Here is a 12,293-nt window from a genome sequence, read left to right on the forward strand (position 1 = left end):
ATTTATTTATTTGACTGAGAGAGATCAAGAGGGATAGAGCAAGAGCCAGGGGGAGAGGCAGCAGCAGACTCCTCGCTGAGCGGGGAGCCCAATGTGGGGCTCGATCCAGGAACCCTGTGATCATGACCTGAGCAAAAGGCAGATGCTTAACTGACTGAGCCACCCACGCGCCCCTAGAAGTGTATTCGGGGACAACTGGATGGCTCAGTCAGTTAAACCTCTGCCTTTGGCTCAGGTCGTGACCCCAGGGGCCTGGGATCGAGCCCTATGTCGGGCTGCTTGCTCAATGGGAAGCCTGCTTCTCCCTCTGCCTGCTGCTCTCCCTGCTTGTGCTTTCTCTCTCTCTCTGACAAATAAATAAAATCTTTAAAAAAAGTTAAAAAAAAAAAGAATCTATGTATCAGATATACATATTTTGGAGGTTAGGCACAGAATACATTGAAATCTATCATAAAGGATAAGAAAATGACTCAATTGTCCTCATATTTTCTCCTCATGTTGGATAAAAGGAAATTTTGAAAGAAACATTTTCATAGTTTCTTTTGTTTTTAATTGCTAATGCAAGAATTGAAAAGACGTTGAATTATAAGAGTTCCAAGAAGTAGGGTCCTCAAAAAGCTCTTTGCCTGTCTTTACTGTTTTTGTTTCATACGAGTAAGATATTTTTTTGTTTGAAACTTCAAAAGCATGACACGTATTTAACATACGCAGTTTATGGTGAGTGAGTTTTTGGCAGGGACCTGAGAACAAATATTAAGATCCCAGAGAGAATTGTTCTCTTTCTCTCTTGGCTTTCTAATGTGTTCTTACTTAATACTTGGTTTTATTTTTTTTTAATTTTATTTATTTATTTATTTATTTATTTATTTGACAGAGAGAGATCACAAGTAGACGGAGAGGCAGGCAGAGAGAGAGAGGGAAGCAGGCTTCTTGCTGAGCAGAGAGCCCGATGTGGGACTCGATCCCAGGACCCTGAGATCATGACCTGAGCCGAAGGCAGCGGCTTAACCCACTGAGCCACCCAGGCGCCCCAATACTTGGTTTTAAAGTCATGTGTGGTTCTGTGATTTGGCCTGATGCCCAGATCGAGTAATGTCCCTGGAGACTCAGGAACATCTTTCCGTGGTTAATGCATCAGCTCAAGAAAATCAATATATCATCAAGAAAACATTATAAGAGAGTAGGCTCTTACTCTCATGGAAGCCAGTGGCAATTTCCTTGTCAGATTTCCAGTTGTTTTGAAATATTATTTGAGTGCTTATTTCCCTCTCCTGACTTTGTATTTGATCTAAAATTAATCGCTTAGCCCCATTCAGTTTCTCAGTCCCTGGAATCCAGTTGTAATTTCTATCAGTTTTTATTGCTTCGCCACAGGGGATTTAAAAGGATGCCGAATAAGAGAGTATCTTGTGGGGGCACCTGGGTGGCTCAGTGGGTTAAAGCCTCTGACTTCGGCTCAGGTCATGATCCCAGGGTCCCGGGATCGAGCCCCGCATCGGGCTCTCTGCTCAGCGAGGAGCCTGCTTCCCTTCCTCTCTCTCTGCCTGCCTCTCTGCCTACTTGTGATCTCTGTCTGTCAAATAAATAAATAAAATCTCAAAAAAAAAAAAAAGAGTATCTTGTGCCCTTATGACAAGACAAAAGGAAGCATGTTTCCCAGCTCTTCCTTTATTTACCACCACCAAGTGGTCTCATCATGAGATCCTGTGAGTTCTTTGATTAGGTTACTAATATTCCTTTTTTAGACTGACTTTCTCCCATTTCCACCTAACATCTTACCATGACCTCCATATTAGCTCAGGCTGCCATAACAAAACGCCACAGCCTGGTGGTTTAAACAACAGAAACTTATTTTCTTAGAGTTCTGAAGGCTGGAAGTCTCAGAACCAGCCACCTGCATGATCAGGTTCTGATAAGGAATCCAATTCAGATTTGAAGATAGCGGTTGTGTCTTCACGTGGCCTTTTTACTGTGCACACAAATGAAGAGAGAGAAAGAGAGCTCTGTGTCCCTTCCTCTTCTTATAAAGATACTAATCCTACTGGGTTAGGGTTCCATCCTTCTGACTTCATTTAACTTTTATTATTTCCCCAAGGGCCTTATCTCTAAATATTGTCACATGGGACTTAGGGATTCAATTATGAATTTGGCTAGTTGCTCCCCGCCCCCGCCAGGGTGGGGTAAGGGTACACGATTCAGTCTGTAATATTACCACACCCAATACAATTAAAATTAAAGTTTGGTTTCCCTTTCAAAGTAGCTCTCTTTCCCCTAGTGTTTCTGTTAAATGACATTTAATCTTTTAGTTCATAAAACATTTTTTGATTTCTGCTAACTGCATCATGAGAATCCAGACATAAAGAAGACATAGACCCTACACAAGCAGACTCTTCAGAGGTTGATAAAGTAATGATGTAGAAGAATGGCATGCACAAATAATCAGAACATTTGGGATGCTAGAAAACACTGTCGCGAACTACGATGTGCTATAGGATTCAGAGGAAGAGATTACCCTCAGCCAAGGGCCACTCTTAGAGCTTCATAATCAGCAACAGGCAGGATTCAGCCTAGGGAGACTGTAGGAAGGTCCACGCCAGGCTCAGCAGGAACAGACATGATGAAGGCAGGAGGATAAAGTCAGTTGAAACTTGGGAAATCAAGAGAGGAATGCTGTGGAGTTTAATTTGATGTCATAGGGGGAGGTTAGGTTCTAAGATCAGTGTTTAAAAAGAGAGGCTCAATGACTCAATGGCCCTTGACAATCTGAACTTATTGTCCCAAAAGCACCAGTTTCTCCTCCAGTGCTGCAACAGAGCACGGTTTCTTTGAGCACTGGGCGAAGTAGTTGGCTATGTTTAAGGGCTGTCTTGGGGGTGGCTGGGGAAGAAGGAGAGTTGTGGGAGAGGGAGGGAGAGAGAGGAACATGAATGAATGAGATCCCACCGTGGCAAATGCTCACACAGTGATAACCATGGAAGAGCCCAGACTGACTGAGAATTGCAGATTCTCTCCAACTTCCTCTCCCACAAAGAGACGAAGAACATGAACTGGAAACTTAAAGGAAATATGGATGGAAATGATCATATTTAAAATGTCCCACATCACTAGTGATCGAATCAATACAAATTTTTAAAAAGTTCATTTTTAATTGAAGTATAGATGACAATACTATACTAACAAATAAATACAAAATTAAAAAAAACAATGATTTACTACTCTCTCGTCAGATTAGCAAATATTTTAAAGGAACACTGTTGATGAAGGTGCATATCTCAATCTCATACATTGCTAGCGGGAATGTAAATTGGTATAACCTTTCAAGAAAGTAATTGTGCAATGTCTTACTCTCTTGAGAGCCCTAGAAATGTTAAGACACCCAGACCTGATAATTCCACTACCTTGAAAATATAGAGATGTCGACAAAGATTTGTGTTTACCACTTTCATTGAAGTTTTATTTATAATGATTGGACGTTTAGAAAAAATCTAAATGTGAACACTCTGGAAACTGTTCTAGAAATGATATATCAATTAATTATTGATATTTATTTAAACAGTATTTTCTTAGTTATTTAAAAAAAGTATTTTCTAATAATTTTACTATATAAAGTGAATATTATAGGATTTAAAAAATTTTTTTAAGATTTTATTTTTAAGTACTCTTCACACCCAACATGGGGCTCAAACCTACAATCCCAAAGTCAAGACACATGCTCTACTGACTGAGCCAGCTGGGTCCCCTTACAGGATATGTTTTTTAAAAACAGGTTCCATGGGCGCCTGGGTGGCTCTGTGGGTTAAAACCTCTGCCTTCGGCTCAGGTCATGATCCCAGGGTCCTGGGATCGAGCCCGCATGGGGCTCTCTGCTTGGCAGGGAGCCTGCGTCCCTTCCTCTCTCTCTGCCTGCCTCTCTGCCTACTTGTGATCTCTGTCTGTCAAATAAATAAATAAAATCTTTTAATAAATAAATAAATAAATAAATAAAAATAAAAACAGGTTCCAGGGGCTCCTGGGTGGCTCAGTGGGTTGGGTATCTGCCTTCGGCTCTGGTTGGGATCCTGGGGTGCTGGGATCAAGCCCCACATAGGCTTCTTGCTCTGCGGGGAGTCTGCTTCTCCTTTTCCCTCTGTCTGCCTCTCCCCTACTTGTGCTTTCTCTCTCTCTGTCAAATAAATAAATAAAATCTTTTTTAAAAAGTTTCCAAATTATATAGTAAAAATATGCATAAGAAAAAAAGACAGTAAATGGTAATGTCATTTACTAATTCTATTCATATTCAAATATGTACTAAGCATATGTCTTGCAATATATTTATCTGTAGGTAGTAGGTCTATAGATAGATTTCTGCCTTATTCTTTTTTTTTAAAGATTTTAGTTATTTATTTGACAGAGACAGCGCGTGAGAGAGAGCATGAGCAGCGGGAAGGGGCAGAGGGAGAGGGAGAAGCAGACTCTCCCCTGAGCAGGGAGCCTATCAGGGGGCTCGATCCCAGGACCGTGAGATCATGACCTAAGCCGAAGGTAGACACTTAACCAACTGAGCCACCAAGGGACCTCTGTTTTATTATTTATACTTTTCTGGGTTTTCCAAATTATCTAGAGCATCTAATTGGTTTTTATCTGAAATATGCATTTTAATATATCCATTTCCTCTCTTAGGGCCCAAGTCCACCCTGCCATAAAGTTCTGGTTACTGTAGTAGGAAATGATCTCTCACTTTTCGCTGACTTTCAAATCCCTTTTATCACATATGGGCTTGAATTGCAGCTGCTAGTACATGTGATTTTCTTCCCAACTAGTATGGGAGCTCCTGGGGAAGAGGGACCAGGCTCAGAGGTCCTAAGTTTATAAGCAAAGCCTAGCTCTCCTTCCCCACCTTTTCCATAAAGCCTCTCCTCCTACTTGAAAAAGTGGGTGAGTTCTTTCCATGAGTCCTCAAAACAGGTTTTTATGCCTCTTTAATTCAGCTTTGGGTTATGGTTAATGTATTTGTCTTGCCCTCCTATTCATCATCCAACTCCTTATTACAGGAAACGAACCTTGTTCCCTTTTGTGCCCAGAGGGGTGCCTTGCATTAAAGTGTGTTCTCCATAAACATCAGCTGGATTTATGACTGAATGAACCGGGGCCCCTTCCAGCTATTCCAAACAGGTGTCTTTCAGTTAGCCTTGAATCTGAAGTGTTTAAGGCTGCTGTACAGGCGTGGGGACAAGGGGTGGGAGAAGAGAGTTTACAAAAACTAAGCAGACTCAAAGCGCTGAGCAGTGGCAGTTGTGAAGCCTAATCCACCAGAAAAATCTGCCAGGAAATGCATTCACCTCGACTCATGATGCCCCAGAAAATAGTCTTTGCTCCTCTCTGGGTCCTGAGAACTTTTTCTGGAAGCTTTACCTTTTTTCACCGTTTCACAAACTCCTAGAGATTAATTCCCAAAAGAATTCCATTCTTCCAGTCATAAATTGAGCACCATAGATCTGTTCTGCACCCCAGGTTAGGCTCTAGTCCTGCAAATGTGACCATTAAGAGAAGAGTTTAAGGGGCGCCTGGGTGGCTCAGTGGGTTAAGCCTCTGCCTTCGGTTCAGGGCATGATCCCAGGGTCCTGGGATGGAGCCCTGCATCCGGCTCTCTGCTCAGCGGGGAGCCTGCTTCCTCCTCTCTCTCTCTCTGCCTGCCTCTCTGCCTGCTTGTGATCTTTGTCTGTCAAATAAATAAATAAAAGTCTTAAAAAAAAAAGAGAAGATTTAAAATCAGATTTTATAAATGTTTTAGAATATAAAAATGAGGACATAAGTTGCAAGATTCAGTTTAATCTGACACGTTGTGTTCCAGGTTTCTGCAGAGCCTTGTCCTGGGCACTGTGGATGGTGTGACACCGAGCTCATTCATAACATCCCACCTGCTGACGGCAGTGTAACCGGGGGAAGGGAGGGGAGGAGGGAGAGGGGTCTGGGGAGAAGAAGAACACAGCACAGGACTTCCAAGGTTCTGGGTCAGGGCTGGATAGAGGTGGGAATAGTTGGGAGGGCTGCTGGTAGCTATAACTGTGTTGGGGGTGGTCATGGATTCTTTGGGTCTTTTGCCCCGGAAATGTAAGATGTGGGTGGGTGCGATTCAGATAGAATTTAAAAAGCTTAAAAAAAAAAAAGCTCTGGGATGTCTGGGTGGTACGGTCGTTTGAGCATCCAATTCTTGGTTTCAGCTCAGGTGGTGATCTCAAGGTCAAGAGATCGAGCACCACGACATGCTCAGCTCTCAGTGTGAAGTCTGAGTGAGAGTCTCTCTCCCTCTCCCCCTGCCCCTCTGCCCCTCCCCCAAATAACTAAATACATCTTAAAAAAAAAAAAATAGAACGAGAAAAGCTCTAGGGGGGGGGAAAACAAAATTCTAAGACAATATTGGATAGAAGATGTGAAATGAGACAGGTTATCATAGAAAACAAAATAGTAAAGGATTGTCTTTAGTAGAACTCAGTGCATCTGTCAACATTCTTAACTGCTGACAACAGAAACTACTCTAGTTAGTTTGACCATAAAATGAATTTATTAAAAAAATACAAGGACACCACCAAGAAAGTGAAAGGACAACTTACAGAATAAGGGAAAATATTTTCAGATCATATATGTGATAAGGGACTTGTATCCAGAATATAAAAACTCAATAGTAAAAGATAAATTGTAAAAGACAACTAAAAATGGGGGAAGAGGGCCACGTTGGTGGCTCAGTCAGTTAATTGTCTGCCTTGTGCTCAGGTCATGATCCCAGCATTCTGGGTTTGAACCCCACATTGGGCTCCTTGCTGAATGGGAAGTCTGCTTCTCCCTCTCCCTCTGCCTGCCGCTCTGCCTACTTGTGTTCTCTCTCTCTCTCTCTGTCAAATAAATAAAAAAATGTTTTTTTTTTAAATGGGGAAAGAATGATGGTTGCACAACATTGTGAATGTACTTCATGTCACTGAACTGCACACATAAAACTGGTTAAAGTGGTAAATTCTAGGCTATGTACATTTAACTATAATTTTAAAAAATTATTTTTGTAAAATGTGCAAAAGATTTCTGGGGTACCTAGGGGATTCAGTCAGTTGACCATCTGACTTCTGATTTCAACTCAGGTCATGACCTTGGGGCTCTGGAATGGAGCTCCAGTGTCAGGGTCCTGGGATGGAACTCTGGTGTCAGACTCCATGCTCAATAAGGAGTCTGTTCTCTCTCCTGCTCTCTCTCCATCCACCTCCGCCCCTCCCCACTCATGCACACGCTCCCAGGTGCATGTGCCTTCTCTAAAATAAATAAATCTTTAAAATAAAATAGAATGTGCAAAAGATTTCAAAGGACATTTCATCACAAAGAAGATACACAAAAGGCCAATGAGCACATGAAAAGATACTCAATATTATTAGTATTAGATATTAGTATTAGATATTAGATATTAGATACTCAACATCATTAGGGAAATACAAATCCAAACCATAATGAATACCACTTCACCCCCACTAGGAAATCGGAACCCTCATAATGTAAAATGATGTAACTGATTTGGAAAATAGTCTGGCAGTTCCTCAAAATTATAAACACAGGATTATCCTATGACCCAGCAACACTACTCTTAGATAGACCCAAGAGAAATGAAAATACATGTCCAAACAAAAAATTGTATTCACATGTTCATAGCAACTTTATTCATACTAGCCAAAGAGTGGAAGCAATGCACATGTCCATCAACTGATGAACGGATAAACCAAATGTGGTTTATTCATGCAATGGAATATTATTTGCCAATAAAAAATAATGAAATACTGGAACGTGTTGCAGTAGGGATAGTCCTTGGAAAAAATTGGCTAAGCAAAAGAAGGGAAGCATGAAAGGCCACAAATTATATGATTCCATGTATATAAAATGTCCAGAATAAGCAAATCCTTAGAGATAGAAAGTGGATTAGTGATCCCTAGGGGCTGAGAGGACAGGGGAATGGGGAGTGACAACTAGTGTGTATGAGATTTCTTTCTGGGGTGATGAAAATGTTCTGGAATTAGATAGTGATGATAGTTCACAGCTTTGTGAATATACTAAAAACCACTGAACTATATACTTAAATAGATGAATTTCATAGTATATGAATTTTATCTAAATAAAACTATTCAATAAGAAGAATATTGGGGTACCTGGGTGGCTTAGTTGGTCAATCATCTGCCTTTGGCTCAGGTCATGATCCCAGGGTCCTCAGATGGAGCCCCACGTGTCTCCCCCTCAGCAGGGAGCCTGCTTCTCCCTCTCCCTTTGCTCATGCTATCTCTTATCTCTCTTTCTCTCACAAATAAATAAAAACAAATCTTTAAAAAAAAACGAAAAAGAAGAATATTAAGTGGCTCAGAGAATCTCTAAGAAATCTAGAGAATCAGGCTCAGAGGCTACTCAACTGAGAGTAATACCTAAATTATACCACAGATGGTTCCAGAATGAGCCCTAATTCTGTTCCTCTGAACACAGCCACCACAGACACTCTGTTGGACCTTTGGCCCTTTAGGGTCCATATCTCTGCCAAGTTCTGCCACAAGACAGAAAATGGCTTCTCTGCGATCCATCTTCTCCTATTGCCTTCATTCAACGGAAGTCTAATGTTTATCCATCCGACTGCCAGAGTCCACATCACAGTTTCAAGCCCCACCAGCAAGGGAGGCTGAGAAAGTGGGCGGAGGTCTGGGAGGTGAGACTCAAACAAATGTTCACTATCCCACACTTCTCTCAATGGGTTTGGCTGGACAACAGTTTTAAAGTCATAAAATGTTGGAGTTAAGTGGGCCCTTTGAAGTTCAGCTACTAGGCTGGCCATTTGGTCCCATGACTGCAACAATCTAAAGACAATGGGCAATTTCTAGCTTTATCTTTCCTTGCTTGTTAAGCATTTGGCAACGTTAATCACTCTTTTTTCTTTTAATTTCATTTTATTTATTTATTTTTCTTATGTTCAGTTAGCCAACATACAGTGCATCATTAGTTTTTTTTTTTTTTAAAGATTTTTTTATTTATTTATTTGACAGAGAGAGAAATCACAAGTAGGCAGAGAGGCAGGCAGAGAGAGAGGAGGAAGCAGGCTCCCTGCTGAGCAGAAAGCCCGATGTGGGGCTTGAACCCAGGACCTGGGATCATGACCTGAGCCGAAGGCAGCGGCTTAACCCACTGAGCCACCCAGGCGCCCCTTGCATCATTAGTTTTTGATGTAGTGTTCCATGATTCATTATTAACCACTTTTTATTTTATTTATTTATTAATACTTTATTTATTCGTTTGAAGAGAGATCACACGTAGACAGAGAGGCAGGCAATGAGGAGGAAGCAGGTTTCCCGCTGAGCAGAGACCTCAATGCAGGGCTTGTTCCCAGGACCCTGAGATCATGACCTGAGCTGAAGGCAGAGGCTCAGCCCACCGAGCCACCCAGGCGCCCCTAATCACTCTTCTTAAAAACATTTCTCTTCCCTGTGTGTGGGTCCGCCCTCATGTACCTTTCTAATCAGTTTTTTCTCAGTTTCCTTCTGGAGCTGCTCTCTTTGCCCCTTAAAGCTGATGTTTCTCCTCACTGACATGTTCAGTCCTGCTCCGAGTAACTCAATCCAAATTGTGTGGATGTCATGGGTTCAGTTGTGTCCCCCTGAAATTCATAGGTTGACGTCCTAACTGGCACTACTTCAGAGCATTACCTTATATGGAAATAAGGTAATCTCCAGATAAGAAATAAAGATAAGGACAGTTGTACTTAGTTAAAAATGAGATCACACTGGAGTGGGGGGGGCAGCCTAATCCAATACGACCGGTGTCCTGACAGAAGGGGAAATGTGGACACCCTCATGCAGGGAGAGTACCACGTGAAGCCTGCACTTATGATACCACAAGCCAAGGAACTACCGGAAGTGAGGAGAGAGTCCTGGAACAGATCCTTGCCTGGCACTGTCGGAGGGAGCGTGGTCCTCCTGACACAAGTCTTGTCTATCTGGCCTCCAGAAGCGTGAGACCATACATTTCTGTTGTTGAAGCCTCTGTTTGTGGTACTTTGTTATGGCAGCCTAGCAAAGGAAGTGAATTGTTCTCTACTCCTGTATTTTCCTTCTACTTAAAGGTGGATAACTCTCTAATTTGCATTGCTAGTCCACAAGGCCCAAACTGCCTTACAGATCCATGGGACTGTCTTGCCTGCTGGGGTATTTGCATTTGGATATCCTACAAAAGTCATAAACTCAACTTGTCTAAACTTCAACTCACCCTTTCTCTGGTCCCGCTAGCTCCCCCTTCATTTCTCTGTCTTGGCAGATGGTATTCTCCATCCACCCTGGTGCGCATGCATGTCAGGGTGATAGCCTCCAGCTCCGCTCCCCTCCTTGTTCCCAGGCATGTCCTTAAAGGTGTTGTCTGTCTCACATCTTTGGAGACTTTCCCATCCATCCCCACCCACCTACACCCCGTCCTAGGCTATCTTCCTTCCATATGCCTTCCTCAGTAATCTGTGTGAAGCACAAGGGTCCCCACAGCTTCCAAAGGTCCAACCCCAGAGCTTAGCAGATGAGACAGGCATCATCTGACTCCATAACCACGTCTCTCACCTCTGTTCCTCTCACCTGTTTTCTGCAGCCATACAGAAGTTCAGATCTTCCCCTGCCCCTCTCTCTCTCCATCCTGCCTAATGCCTGCTCTGTCTTCAAAACACAAATGCATCCTCCTGTGGGAAGCCTTCCCTAATTTCTAGCATGATCGAAAGCCTGCTTCTATGTTCCCTTAACCCTCTGGCCGTACACTCTATCATAGGAATTTCTCCATGGGCTGAAATTGTTGGCCTCCTCCTCTCAGCCCCCACCTCCCCTTGGCTCCTCAATAGTAAGGGGCTTTAGAGTAGAGACTGAAGGCTTTTTGCAGCTTTCTATTCTCAGCCTAGTGCCTGGCACATGGGAGGCACTCATAAATGTTTCTAGAAGAAGGGCACCTTGGTGGGTCAATGGGTTAAGCCTCTGCCTTCAGCTCAGGTCATGATCTCAGGATCCTGGGATTGAGCCCCACACCTCCTTCCCCCTCTTTTTCTCCCAGCCTCTCTGCCTACTTGTGATCTCGTTTCTCTCTCTTTCTCGTTCTGTGTGTGTCAAGTAAATAAACAAAATCTTTTAAAAAAAAAAAAGTTTCTAGAAAGAAGCAAGGAATTCGGGGATGATGAGTTGGGGGAGACTTCCTACCCAAACCTATTTTACAGAATAAACAATAAGTCCCCAAGAGGCAGTCATTTCTTATCATTTTCAGAGATGATGGTGTCGCAGTTGACTCATTGTCAGAATTTACTAAAGTAAACGCAAGAGATTTTTTTCCTGTCTCCCATTCAGGAGTCGTGATTGCTTTCAGTAGCGTAAAACGGTCCCAGAATGGACGCTGGCCCTTTTGGGTTGTCTCAGCCTCATCCAACTAAAGTCGTTTCCCCCGGAGGGCCAGAGTTTGCATTTGTGTTTACAAGACTGGCAGGGAGGACGCGCTTGCCGGACTAGACCTGCGAACCCAGCCAACACCCCCTTCCCTGCCCCCCCCCCCCTGGGCTGCGATTGGCCCTTCCCCGGAGGCTGGGCACAAGAGCCTTTAGTCATCGCACTGGGAAATCTTTCTGGAACTGGGCACCAACTTGCGTGTTGTTTTCCTGCTCTTTGTGCGGGGATTAGCTGCCCTGCGGGGTCTGGGAATGCTGCGGGGGCTGGGCAACCCGTAATCCAGGATTTGCCCCTGCCTCGCGGCTTATGGAAAACAGATGTCTCGCCGCTCTGCGCCTCGGCACCGAATGGAAATGACCAACCAGAGAGCCTTTTGGAACCGGGGACACCGAGCCCAGGGCCTCCAGAAGCCAGCTGGGAGGCAGCTTTGCTCCCGCTCTCCTGTTTGTGCCCCTTCGGCCCCGCTCTCGGACCCCACGAGGCGGTGAAGCGGCTCCACTTCAGATACGGCTTCGGGAGGAGCGCGCCAGCCGAGGTCGCTGGCCGCCGCCGCAGGGGCCGCGCGCGAGTAAACCCCGGCCCTGGAGGGGGCCGCCGCCCCATCGGAGGCGGAGCCGCGGCCCGCCGCCTCCCGCCAGCGCGCCGGTTCTCCGCCGAGCGAGGCGCCCACGGGCAGTAAGTCAGCGCCGGGGCTGGGGCGGCGCGGCCGGGTCCACCCGGAGCCTTCCGCTCCGGCCCGGGTCCCCGCGGACTGCGGCGAGGGCAGCGGCCGCCGGTCCGCTTCCGGATCCTGCCGGCGGTGCGGCGATGCCAGGCTGGAGCGGGCGCCGGTGGGGACGCGCG

The 12,293-nt window shown here is 44.5% G+C and overlaps 1 protein-coding gene across 5 annotated transcripts in view; it reads left to right on the forward strand.

The window, feature by feature from the left end:
* TRIM2 (tripartite motif containing 2) overlaps positions 1-12,293 on the forward strand; it is a 118,799-nt gene that overhangs the window by 8,730 nt on the left and 97,776 nt on the right. Inside the window, exon 1 of one of the 5 annotated variants that reach the window (XM_047717684.1) lies at positions 12,005-12,125. The exons of 3 other annotated variants lie outside the window; for them this stretch is intronic. The gene's annotated coding sequence lies outside the window, so the exon portion shown is untranslated. Of the gene's footprint in view, positions 1-12,004; positions 12,126-12,293 lie in introns of those variants that run through there. One more of the 5 variants, XM_047717685.1, reaches the window with a different exon arrangement.

The sequence above is a fragment of the Lutra lutra genome, chromosome 2, assembly GCF_902655055.1.
Source record: "Lutra lutra chromosome 2, mLutLut1.2, whole genome shotgun sequence".
Lineage (NCBI taxonomy): Eukaryota > Metazoa > Chordata > Mammalia > Carnivora > Mustelidae > Lutra > Lutra lutra.